This window comes from Tupaia chinensis, unplaced genomic scaffold (assembly GCF_000334495.1).
Source record: "Tupaia chinensis unplaced genomic scaffold, TupChi_1.0 Scaffold138517_1, whole genome shotgun sequence".
Lineage (NCBI taxonomy): Eukaryota > Metazoa > Chordata > Mammalia > Scandentia > Tupaiidae > Tupaia > Tupaia belangeri.
The window spans coordinates 2313802-2326165 of NW_006198412.1; the positions used below are offsets into that span (position 1 = coordinate 2313802).

Genomic DNA, 12364 nt, shown 5'->3' on the forward strand with positions numbered 1-12364 from the left:
TTGCTTTGGAATACACAGATATTTGGTAGATGTTCTCTTTATGTACAGACATGTTACACATTTATCTAAGTATTCTGAAGCTTTTTTTTTTTGCATTTTTTCCTTTAATGTCAAGAAAGGTAATACCTGTTTATAATTGTTTTTCTTTAGTATAATCCCTATTCTATAACCTAGAGAAAGATAAGAGATTTCAATAGTGCTATATGTACAATACAAAAAAATAAAAGTAACACAGCCAAGATGATTTTGTTGGTAAACTGAGTGGCCTATGTTGTACATTCACAGTTCCTGTATGTGTGAGCGAAGTTTAGGAAAGAGACATGCTCATCTTGAGCTTGTTCTAATTTCTACCTCATTTGAGCACCATCTACTTTTTACATTTCCCAGCTTAACTTTTTTAAGGAGTGAGTTAATTTACTTAACTAATTTAACAAACATTACTAAACCCAGGATATCTTCAGAATTACAAGCTATTCTTTATGGTCACTTTTTCTCCCCCATTTTAAATGCTTCTGGATGTGATAGGTATCTTTTAAGTAGCACAGTGAAGGCAAGACACTTTTTTTTTTTGGAAGAGTTTTTTATTTTTTTCGCTATAGGGTGCGTGTGCTCGCCAGACAGACAAGAGAGAGACATAGAGAAATCACCCCCCAGGGGGGATGGTCACGCCGCAATCCCTTCTCCTCCATTCTCCTCTCAGGATCTTGGGAACACATGCACATGTGCCCTGCGTGAGTTTTAAGCCACCAGGTCCGGGACACGAACCGTGGTCGACTACGTGGGAGTCCAGCGACATAGCCATTACGCTAACTGCTGGTTCCCAAGGCAAGACACTTTTGATGGGGAAGAAGGCACATACATTAATCAAATGCTGTTGATTTTATTAACAATAGTATACCATCACAGTAATCCAAATAATAGTAATTTTCTTTGTGACATTATGGAAGAATTTTTCTAATGCTATAATTTCCCTTACAATTTGTTTACTGTTGCCTTTTTTTTTTTTTTGTCATAAAAGATTTTCTTGTGGATTTGGAAGACATAGTTGAGGATAAAATATAAAATTCCTTTAGTCAGTCAATGGCATGGCTACCAGAGATCTCATAATATGACATTTAATTAAACTGCTATTACTTACTGAAATAAAATATATTTCATCACCAGAGGTTACAGTTTGAAAAGTTCCCATTGCATTGTGGATATCACCATATGCGACATTAGTGACATAAAAGATGCTATATTTAATGGTTAAATAAAAGTATTGGGTTGTCAGAAAAGTCATGATGCATTTTTCTGTTTTTCTGTGCACAAATGCATCAGCAACTCAATAGATCCTCTTTTCGTGTAACGGTTCCCTTTTGCTCAACTCAGTGGTAAAGTGTTAGCCCTTTTAAAGGATTGGTACATAAGAATATACTGAAAATAAGAATTGAATGTTAATTTTCTATTAACATTCTATTAACATTAATTTTTTTATTCAGACCATATTTCTTAGAACAACTAATGTAATAATATTTATCTGGTAGGTATTGGACTTGATTCTGCTTTAGTAAGCTTTAAAGAAAAAAATTTTGTACACTGTGAGAAGAAAATTATAGTGAAATGGTAGAAAAGAACAAGTGTAATTATAGAATTTTTAGTAATCAGAATTATAAGTGCATATTTTTAAATTAAAGTTTAAGACTTCTACTATGTTTCTTTTCTGTGTCTAATATTCTTGCTAGTGAGTAGAATTTGAATTTGAAAAAAGGTTACTTTCTTTTTCTTATATATTAAAAGAAAAACTAAGAGAATGGTAATACTTCTTAGTGTCTCATGTGACACCTCAAATTCAGTTGCTTTACAGAATCAGATGTTAAAGAGAGAACTTTAAAGTTCAGCCATTCTATTATTGTAGGAGCATATAGGTGGGTATTGAAACTTTACTTGCAATGTTTAGATTAGAAGGAAAAACCAGGAATATAAAACTTTTTTCTTTTTCTGAGTGTTGTGGTTTACATATTTTATCCCCCAGAGTTTCATATTTTGAAATTTGGTGTTAGTGGGCAGCAAATTGGATAGCCCCCAGAAATTCATGTTAGGACTTGATTGCATTTTAAAAGTATTAAGTGAAAAATTAATTCCTTCAAGATGTCCCAGAGTGAGGTCTTTGGGTATGATAATGTCATTAGGGTATAACCTCTATGATTGAGTTATAGCAGGTATATAAGCATAAGGAATGAGACCAGAATGGCAAAGAAGCCATGTAGATACAGATCAGACTGCTCTGCTAAAATAGTCTGCCTTTTACCTTTTGGTGATGCCCTTACATTTTCTAGTCTCCACAATTGTGTTACTAAATCCTATTTTCTTATAATTCACCCAACCTCAGGTATTTCTGTTAGCAATGCAATAATGGACCATTAAACAATGCTTCTTATTTTTCCGGGGCGGGGGGAGGTTTTTACTATAGGGCTTGTGTGCTTACCAGAACAATAGAGAGACAGAAAGCAAGAAATTACCCCCCCCCCCCCGGGGGGGGGGGGGGATGGCCACACCGCAATCCTTTCTCCTCTGTTCTCCTCTCAGGATCTTGGGCACACAAGCGTCCAGTGTGAGTTTATGCCACCGCGTCCAGAACTCTAGCTGCGGTTGACTGCATGGGAGTCCAGTGACATAGCCATTATGCCAACTGCTGGTCCCTAACAATGTTTCTTTTTAAGTAATAACTGAAATCTCCAACTTTTAGCTAGTTACTCCTTGGCATTAGGGACTGTTTATGTCCAGATAACACAAAATCCATTGCAAAATGGCTTAAACTGAAGAGGAAAGTTAATCATTTCAGTGAAGTCTTGGAATAGTCTGATTCCAGCTAAGCTTTTTTTTTTTTTTTTTTTCTCTTTTTTACTTTCCTCTCTGTATTTGTATCTTCAGTCTGGCTTTTTAGCAGGATGGCTATAGCAGTTTGAAGCTTCATATCTTCATAGTAATATATCTGTAGAGAAGAGAGCAGTGTAGAGAAGAGAGCACTTGGGTTTCTTAGACACTCATTTTCTTGTGTCTGGATCTTATGTCCATGTTTGAACCAAATGCTCTAACTAGAAGAATGAGATACAGACATTTGGTTTTGCCAAATTAGATTTTTCCCCTGAAGCTCATGAGTGGGGAGAAGGATATGTGGCTGGATATAAGTTAGCACTGATAAAAATTATTACAACAGTGATTCATAGTAAAATTCTTTTTACTTAGTTATTGTGGAGAATTGAATATTTTATATTAGAGATAGGTCTTTTTACATTTAAAGGAAAGAATTTTGATTTGAAAAAGATTATTCTTTGTCTTTGCAGTTTTTTTTCCAGTACAGTTTTCTTTTTATTTAAAAATTTCCCAATGTTGTCTGTCCGTGTTCCTTGTGCATTTTCCTTTCATGTCTTGTTCTTTTATGAATTTTCCCTTTCATATTTTTATAGCACATCTGTTTTTTCTTTTTTGCTTTTCCGAGCTGCTAATCCTTTTTTAAAGGATGTAAATAGTGCGTCATAATCAAATAGAAGATATAAATATATTCATCTTCAACATTGAACAGTAAGTTATGTTAACACATTTGATAAAACTTCTAGTACCTTTTGAAAAATATTTACTCTGCTGTGGTGCACCATCCCATAACCTTGTCCTCTTATTTATGTGCATTTTGTTCCATTAAAAATTTTCTCACAAACCTTACTGTTCCTCTTGTTCCATTAAAATTTTTCTCACTGCTCCCCCCACCCCTGGGAACTTCTGGTATCTAAGTTACCTTATTTCTGTACTTTCAAGCCCTTTGGCTTCTGCCATAGTAGACATTTGGTATATGCTAAGCATAGATATAATAATGTAATATATAATGATTTTCTTATGAGTACTAGTTACAATAAACTTTTCATGTGTACTTTGCTGTATCTTTTAGGTTCTGGAGCGTAATATTTTTGTTCTCATTCATTTCAAGAAATTTAGAAATATTCTTGAAGTATATTTTGTCTGATACTAGGACGGAATATCTGCTTTTTGTTTGTTTCTTTTTGCATAGAATGATGTTTCCCAACCTTTCATTCTTTTTTAATTTTTTTTAAAGGTTGATTTTATTTAACTTTGTTTACTCGTTTTAATTTTATCAGAGAGGGACAGAGTGAGAGAGAGACAGAGAGGGAAAGTGAGAAAGTGAGCTGCCAGGTCTGGGATTCAAACCACGGTCAGCCATGTGGGAGTCTAGCGCCCTTAATCACCATGCCACCTGCTGGCCCCACCCAACCATTCATTCTTAGACTCCGAGTTTCTTTCTTGCAAGCAGCATATAGAGGGCTCTGGGTTTTTTTTTTTTTTTTTTTTGTATATATATGTAGTATCTTGTGTGTGTGTGTGTGTGTGTGTGTGTGTGTGTGTGTGTATGTATGTGTTTGCATGCGTTTGTCAGAGAGAGATAGAGAGCGGGAAAGCGAAAAATCTTCCCCAGGGGGCATGACCACACCACAGTTCCTTCTGGGAACAATTTCATTTCTCCTTTAAAGTTGAAGGAAAATTTTTACCAAGTATTTAGTATTCTTGGTTGAAGTTATTTTTCTTTCAGAATTTTGAATCTATTACTCCATCCCCTCTTTTTTTTTTAAATCATCATAATCTTCTTTATTACATTGGATTACATATAACTTTACAGTGTATTACATTGCTTTTTCAAAAGGGAATGCCATGCATGTCAGTCAGTACAGAGACATTAATCTCCCCACTTCAACATTCAATATCTTTTCTATGTTTTCCCCAATCATTATTATTATTATTCTAATTATTTTTTACAATCATTATTTTTATTATTCTAATTATTTTTATAAAACAGTCAATTGCTATTTCTCGTTTTGCTTGTAAAAATACTTTGCCCATCATGAAATACTTCTCAGACCAATCCAGTTGAGAATACTATACATGTCATCATCAACAGTTAATAACCCCTATCTGTTTCTCACTAACGTCCTGTCTCTCTATTGTTCACTTGCTATCTTTCTCTATCCTCTTCTCTTCACTTACCCCATTCCACACTGTCCTATTCTCATTAAGTACCTTCACTGTGTTTATGTCCTCCGAATTTTTGCTCTCTATTATAGAGTGCGGATAGTCGGTATATATTGAGTGGATACATACAATATCTTTCTTTCATAGCCTGGCTTACTTCACTCAGCAATAGATCCTCCATATCTGACCACTTTCTATCAAATTCCAGGGTCTTGTTATTTTTTATGGCTGAGTAGTATTCCATAGAGTATATATACCACACTTTTCCAATCCATTCATTGGTTTGTGGACATTTAGGTTGGTTCCATGTCTTGGCAATTGTGAATAATGCTGCAATAAACATGGATGTGCAAGCACTTTTCTGACTGAGCGTTCTCCTGTCTTTTGGGTAAATACCCAGAAGTGGGATTGCTGGATCAAATGGTAGTTCTATTTGTAGATCTTTGAGGAACCTCCATATTGTTCTCCACAGTGGTTGAACTAGTTTACATTCCCACCAACAGTGTAGGAGGGTTCCCTTTTCACCACATCCCCGCCAACACTTATCACTTTTTATATTCTTAATCTTTGCCATTCTGACAGGGGTTAGGTGGTATCTCATTGTGGTTTTTATCTGCATCTCCCTTATGATGAGGGATGTTGAGCATTTCCTCATATGCTTTTTGGCTGTTCGTATGTCTTCCTTAGAGAGACTTTTGTTCAGCTCACTTTCCCATCTTTTAATCGGGTTAATCATTTTTTTTCGCATAAGGCACTTGAGTTCCCTATGTATTCTCGTTATCAGTCCCTTGTCTGAGGCATATTTAACAAAAATATTTTCCCATTCTGAGGGTTGTCGGTTCACACTTGTTACTGTGTCCTTTGCTGTGCAGAAACTTCTTAGTCTAATATAGTCCCACTTGTCTATTTTAGGGATTATTGCCTGTGCTTTGGGAGTCTTATTTAAGAAGTCTTTGCCTACTCCAATGTCTCCCAGAGTTTCCCCAGCATTTTCCACAAGTAGTTTTATTGTCTGAGGTCTTAGGTTCAGATCTTTGATCCATTTTGAGTTGACTGTTGTTAATGGTGAAAGATGGGGGTTCAGTTTCATCTTTCTGCAGGTGGATACCCAGTTTTTCCAGCACCATTTACTAAAGAGGTTTTCCTTTTCCCAATGGATTGACTGATATCCTTTGTCAAAGATCAGTTGGCTATAAGCTTTGGGAGTTATTTCTGGGGTCTCTATTCTCTTCCATTGGTCCACATGTCTGTTTTTATGCCAATACCATGCTGTTTTGATGACCACAGCTTTATAGTATATCTTGGGATCAGGGAGTGATATGCCTCCTACTCCATTCTTCTTACGCAGGATTGCTTTTGCAATACGAGGTCTTTTATGGTTCCAGACAAATTCTATAATTGTCTTTTCTAGATCTCTGAAGAATATCTCTGGTATTTTGATTGGAATTGCATTAAACATGTAGATTAATTTGGGTAGAATTGCCATTTTGATTATGTTAATTCTACCAATCCAGGAGCATGGGATGTCCTTCCACTTTTTTATGTCACTTTCAATGTCTTTTTTAAGATTCTCGTAGTTTTCTTTATAAAGGTCTTTGACTTTCTTAGTTAGGTTTATCCCTAGATATCTTATACATCTTGTGGCTACGGTGAAAGGGATTCCTTTCTTCAGCTCTGCTTCATTCAACTTGTTGTTCATAAATAGAAATGCTATAGATTTTTGGATATTGATTTTGTATCCTGCCACCTTACTGTATTCACTTATTACTTCAAGCAGTTTTTTCATGGATACCTTTGGGTCTTCTAGGTATACCATCATGTCATCTGCAAATAAAGATATTTTCAACTCTTCTTTGCCTATTCGAATGCCTTTAATATTGTTCTCTTCTCTGATTGCAATAGCTAAGACTTCCAGTACTATATTAAAGAGCAGTGGAGAAAGTGGGCAGCCTTGCCTAGTACCTGTTTTCAGAGGAAAAGCTTTCAGCTTTTCCCCATTCAGTATAATATTAGCTGTAGGTTTTTCATAGATTGCTTTTATTGTGTTCAGAAATGACCCTTCTATACCAATCTTACTGAGAGTCTTAATCATAAAAGGATGTTGTATTTTATCAAACGCTTTCTCCGCATCAATTGAGATGATCATATGGTTTTTATCTTTCTTTCTGTTAATGTGGTGTATTACATTTATGGTCTTGCGTATATTGAACCACCCTTGCATCCCTGGTATAAAGCCTACCTGGTCGTGATGAATGATCTTTGTTATATGTTGTTGGATACGATTTGCGAGTATCTTGTTGAGAATTTTCGCATCTATATTCATCAATGATATTGGTCTGTAGTTTTCCTTTTTTGTCATATCCTTATCTGTTTTGGGGATGAGGATGAACTCCATCCCCTCTTGACATGTAAGGTTTTTGCCGAGAGGTTAGTCTGATGGAGTGTCCTTTACAGGTAACTTGGCATTTATCTCTAGCCATTTTTAAGATTATTCCTTTATCTTTCACTTTTATGTGTTGACTATAATATGTGTTGTAGAAGTTCTTATGTCAAATCTCTTTGGTGTCTGTTGTATTTACTGGATCTAGATAGCTGTATCTCTGTAGATTTGAGAAATTTTCAATTACTATTTCATGAAATAGATCTTCTAAGCCTTTTCCCGTCTCTTTACCTTATAGGATACTCACTGTACAAATATCTGATTGCTGAATTGTGTCCCATATTTCCTGTATGTTTTCTTCATTTTTTTAAAAGGAATTGTTTTATTTAACTTTATTTATTTATTTATTTATTTAAATTTGACCAGAGTGAGAGAGGGAGAGAGAAAAAGTGAGGAAGTGAGAAAGCAAGCCACCAGGCTTGGGACTCAAGCCACAGTCAGCCATGTGGGAGTCCAGCACCCTTAATCACCACCTTCCGGCCCTGTTTTCTTCATTTTTAATGGTTATTTTTTTCTTTCTTTTTGACAGTTTAGACTGTTTCAAAGGTTTTTCCTTCAAGTTTAGAAATTCTCTTCATAGTCTAATCTGTTACTGATGCTCTCTACACTATTTTGGATTTCTTGTTTCCTTGATTGAATTTTTCATCTCCAGAATATCTACTTGACTCTTTCTCTTTTTTAAAAAAAGTAAGCTACAGGTAGGCCAGCTGGTGGTGGTTAAGGTGCTGGATCCCATATGGTTGACTCTGTGGTTCAAGTCGCAAACCCAGCAGCCTGAAAAATACACTGGCCATGTGTGTGTGCCCAAAATTCTGAGAGGAGAATGGAAGAGATGGTATTTTGGCATGATCATCCCCACTGGGGGAGGTGATTTCTCACTTTCCGTCTTTCTCTCTTCCCCAAGAATGCATGTGCCTTAAGGCAAAAATAAATCTAAAAATAAATAAGTAAGTTAAATAAGCTAGAAGGAGAAAGAGTGAGAGAAGGAGAAGACATTCAAATAGAGTGTGGTCATGACACTATCCCTTCTTCATTTCTCCATCCTCTTGGGCTTTTGGGCACATGTGTTCATGTGCCTGACATGTATTTTTTAGGTCATGTACCTGGCATGTTTTCTTTTTCTTTTTTTTTTTCTTTGAGAGGTTTTTCACTATAGGGTGCGTGCGCTCGCCAGACAGACAGAGAGAGACATAGAGACAGAAAGCGAGAAATCACCCCCCAGGGGGGATGGTCACGCCGCAGTCCCTTCTCCTCCATTCTCCTCTCGGGATCTTGGGCACGCACGCACACGCACCCGGCGTGAGTTTTGAGCCACCGGGTCCGGGACGTGAACCACAGTCAACTACGTGGGAGTCCAGCGACATAGCCATTACACTAACTGCTGGTTCCCTTTTCTTTTTTTTTTTTTTTTTTTTTTTTGAGAGGTTTTCTCTATAGGGCGCGTGCATTTGTCAGACAGAGAGAGAGACATAGAGACAGAAAGTGAGAAATCACCCCTTTGGGGGGATGGTCATGCTGCAATCCCTTCTCCTCCATTCTCCTCTCGGGATCTTGGGCATGCACGCACATGCGCCCAGCGTGAGTTTTAAGCCACCGGGTCTGGGACGCGAACTGCGGTTGACTATATGGGAGTCCAGCGACATAGCCATTATGCTAACTGCTGATTCCCCTGGCATGTTTTCTTTAGGTCACTGGGACTAGGATCCAAACCACAGTCAACTCTTTATGGCACTCTTAACCACTAGTCCTTGGGACTGGCTCCTTTTTGAGTCATTTTTAAATGTATATCTCTCTTTAAAATCTGTCTTCTGTGTCATGCTTTATCTCATTTCCCAAAATAGTTTTGTCTGTTTTCTCTTGTATCCCATTGAGTTCTTTTTTCTCTTTTTAGAGAGAGATTTTTGCTATAAGGCTCATGTGCTTGCCAGAGAGACAGAAAGCAAGAAATCACCCCTCAGGGAGGATAGTCACAATGTAATCCCTTCTCCTCCATTCTCCTCTGGGGATCTTGAACATGCACACACAAGCGCCTGGCCTTGAGTTTTAAGCTGCTGAGTCTGGGACTCAAGACTGTGGGTTGACTATGTCGGAATCCAGTGATGTAACCATTACGCCATCTGCTGGTCTCGAGGTTTATTTATTTTTTTTAATCAGTATTCTAAAATTTATATGACATTGCTGTAATTTCCACCATTCATTGTTAGTATGTTTTTTTGTTTGTTTGTTTTTGTTTTTGTTTTTTAAGGGGAGAGACATTTTGTTGCCTTTTTCATGTTTTTTTTTGGTACCTCAGTGTTGATTTTTTGGGGGCATCTGTTAGAGTACTTCTGCTTATGTTTTATAGTAGTAGTAGTATTTTTTTGTGAGTTTTATTTATTGAAGATTGTATGTTTTTAGAGACATCAGTGGGGTCACTGGAGACCTCTGAGCCTGCGTTTTGGGTTCAAGGTGCACTGACGTTCCACTTGTATAGGAAGTCCATTTCCTTGGAGTGATGGTAAATGCTGCCCTGTAGGGTGGTTGGCTGAGCTCTCAGACCTTGTATAGGCAGTAAAATCCTTCTGTAGGGGAGCTAACAGAATGAAGATATCAGCTGAAAATAAGTAATGGCCTCTGTGTTTGATGGGTGGTGACCAGTTGTTTATTTAGTTAGTCATTGGTGTGTAGTCTCTGGAGACAGAGTAAGCTGTGTGCTCCAGTGCCTAATTCTCTCCATGGCTGTGTCACCCCTCTTCAGGTGATTTGATGCAAGTGGTGCGGCGTGAATTGTTGGTCCAAGATAAGGCTGAAGGCATGCCTTCTTGAATATCTGCGAGGCTGTATGGGGATTGTGCATAATCACAGTGCAGCTGGGTTCCAGGCTAGGCAGAAGCTACAGTCATGGGACTGTATATATCTGATAGAACATCCACTGGCAAGCCTTGGGTTTTTGCTGGCCTGTTCATTTCTGTGTGGCTTAGTTGCAGAGCTAGAGTTGTGCATTTGTCTCTACTAGGCCCAAATGCTGGACAGTAGTCACGGATACAGGACTGAGTATCCAGTGGCGTAAGCTGCATAGTCTGCTGATCTGTGAAAGGTTTGCTAAACTGGAAGGAGTGACTAGGGTGGTGCCTGGCTGAGACTCAGTGGAAGATGCCTGTGTTATATTGCAGAACTGGGCCCCAGACCCTTCTTCCTCACTTACTCCTCTTCATTGTTACACACACACACACACACACACACACACACACACACTGTTCAGGGAGGTCTGGAGAAGTTGCTCTACAGAAGGCAGTACATCCATTGATGCAGGAGGGATTTCTCCCAGTGTCCCAAGGAAGGGGAAGTGGGAGTGTGTTCTTGGCTGCCAGTCAGGAGGGAATGTCCTGATTCTTCTAAGGTAGAGTTGTATACCTGGAGTTTTTTTGTTTTTTTTTTTTTTGAGAGATTTTCACTGTAGGGCGCGTGCGCTCGCCAGACAGAGAGAGACATAGAGACAGAAAGCGAGAAATCACCCCCCAGGGGGGATGGTCACGCCGCAATCCCTTCTCCTCCATTCTCCTCTCGGGATCTTGGGCACGCACGCACACGCGCCCGGCGTGAGTTTTAAGCCACCGGGTCCGGGACACGAACCGCGGTCGACTTATGTGGGAGTCCAGCGACATAGCCATTACGCTAACTGCTGGTTCCCTATACCTGGAGTTTGAAGGGAGGGGAATGCAGCATTTTCTGGGGAAGCAGATTCTTGTAGCCCAGCAAGATGAGCTGGACATCTGCATTTCTCTTGATGCTTTCCTGCAGTTGGGAAGTGCAGTTGGGATCTGAGGTGGAAGCTGGGACTTTGCAGTGCGTTTTCTTTTCTTTTATTTATTATTAAAAAAAAAATTCTATAGGGCACATACACTCCCCAGAGAGAGAGAGAGACAGATAGACAAAGTGAGATAGCAGGCCACCAGGTCTGAGACCTGAACCACAATCAGCCATGTGGCAATCCAGTGCCCTAACCACCATGCCACCTGATGGTCCCGTGCAATGCTTTTAAAAGGGTGCTTTTTATTTTCTCTCTCTCTGTCTGTATTCATATATATATATATATATATGCATGTGTAAATTTTGGGTTGTTTTGCAGAGAAAAAAAGTGTCATGACTTTTCCTATGACCCAATCATTTCTTTGTTATTTCTGACTTAACTGTGATTTGACTTGTTAATATTTTGTTAGTGGTTATTGTTTTCATATTTGTGAGGGTTATTGTCGTATACTTTTCTTATACTCTGTATGTCCTGTTTTGGTATCAGGTTAGTGTTGATCTCATAAAATGACTTGGGAAGTGTTTTCTGCTCTTTGTTGTTCTGGTAGAAATTATTTAGGATAGGTTTGATTTTTTTTTCCCTTAAATTTTTGATATAATTTTCTTATGAAATTGTTTACTTCTGGAGTTTTTTTTTTTTCTTGAAGGTTTTTAAGCTACAAATTTAATTTCTCTAATAATGAAGATTATCTGTTTATTTCATCTTGAGTGGGTTTTGGTAATATGCGGGTTTTGAGTAATTGGTCTGTTTATTTAAGTTGTCGCTTTGACGTTTATAGAGTTGTTTGGATATTGTGTGTTGTCATTTGAATATCTGTGGCAACTGTAGTGATATCTCATTTCATTCCTAATATTATTCATTTATGTTTTTTTTTTTACTTTTTAATTTTTTTTAATTTTTTATTTATTTATTTATTTTTTAATTTTTATTTTCTACCTTAATTCACTATACACCATCACAACCCACCAATAAATTTTCCATCCAAAATACACTGTGTACTGGTTCAATCAAACACATCAACATACATGTTCTCAGCAAGTAATTTTCCAATTCTTACATCCTGCATACCTTGCCCTTTGTCTTGCCATCCCTGATTCCCCATCCCCCACCCTCTG

The 12364-nt window shown here is 37.8% G+C and overlaps 1 protein-coding gene across 1 annotated transcript in view; it reads left to right on the forward strand.

Annotated features, from left to right (window-relative positions):
- Positions 1-12364, forward strand: part of MAN1A2 (mannosidase alpha class 1A member 2) — a 203289-nt gene that overhangs the window by 48674 nt on the left and 142251 nt on the right. The gene's annotated exons all lie outside the window — the stretch shown is intronic.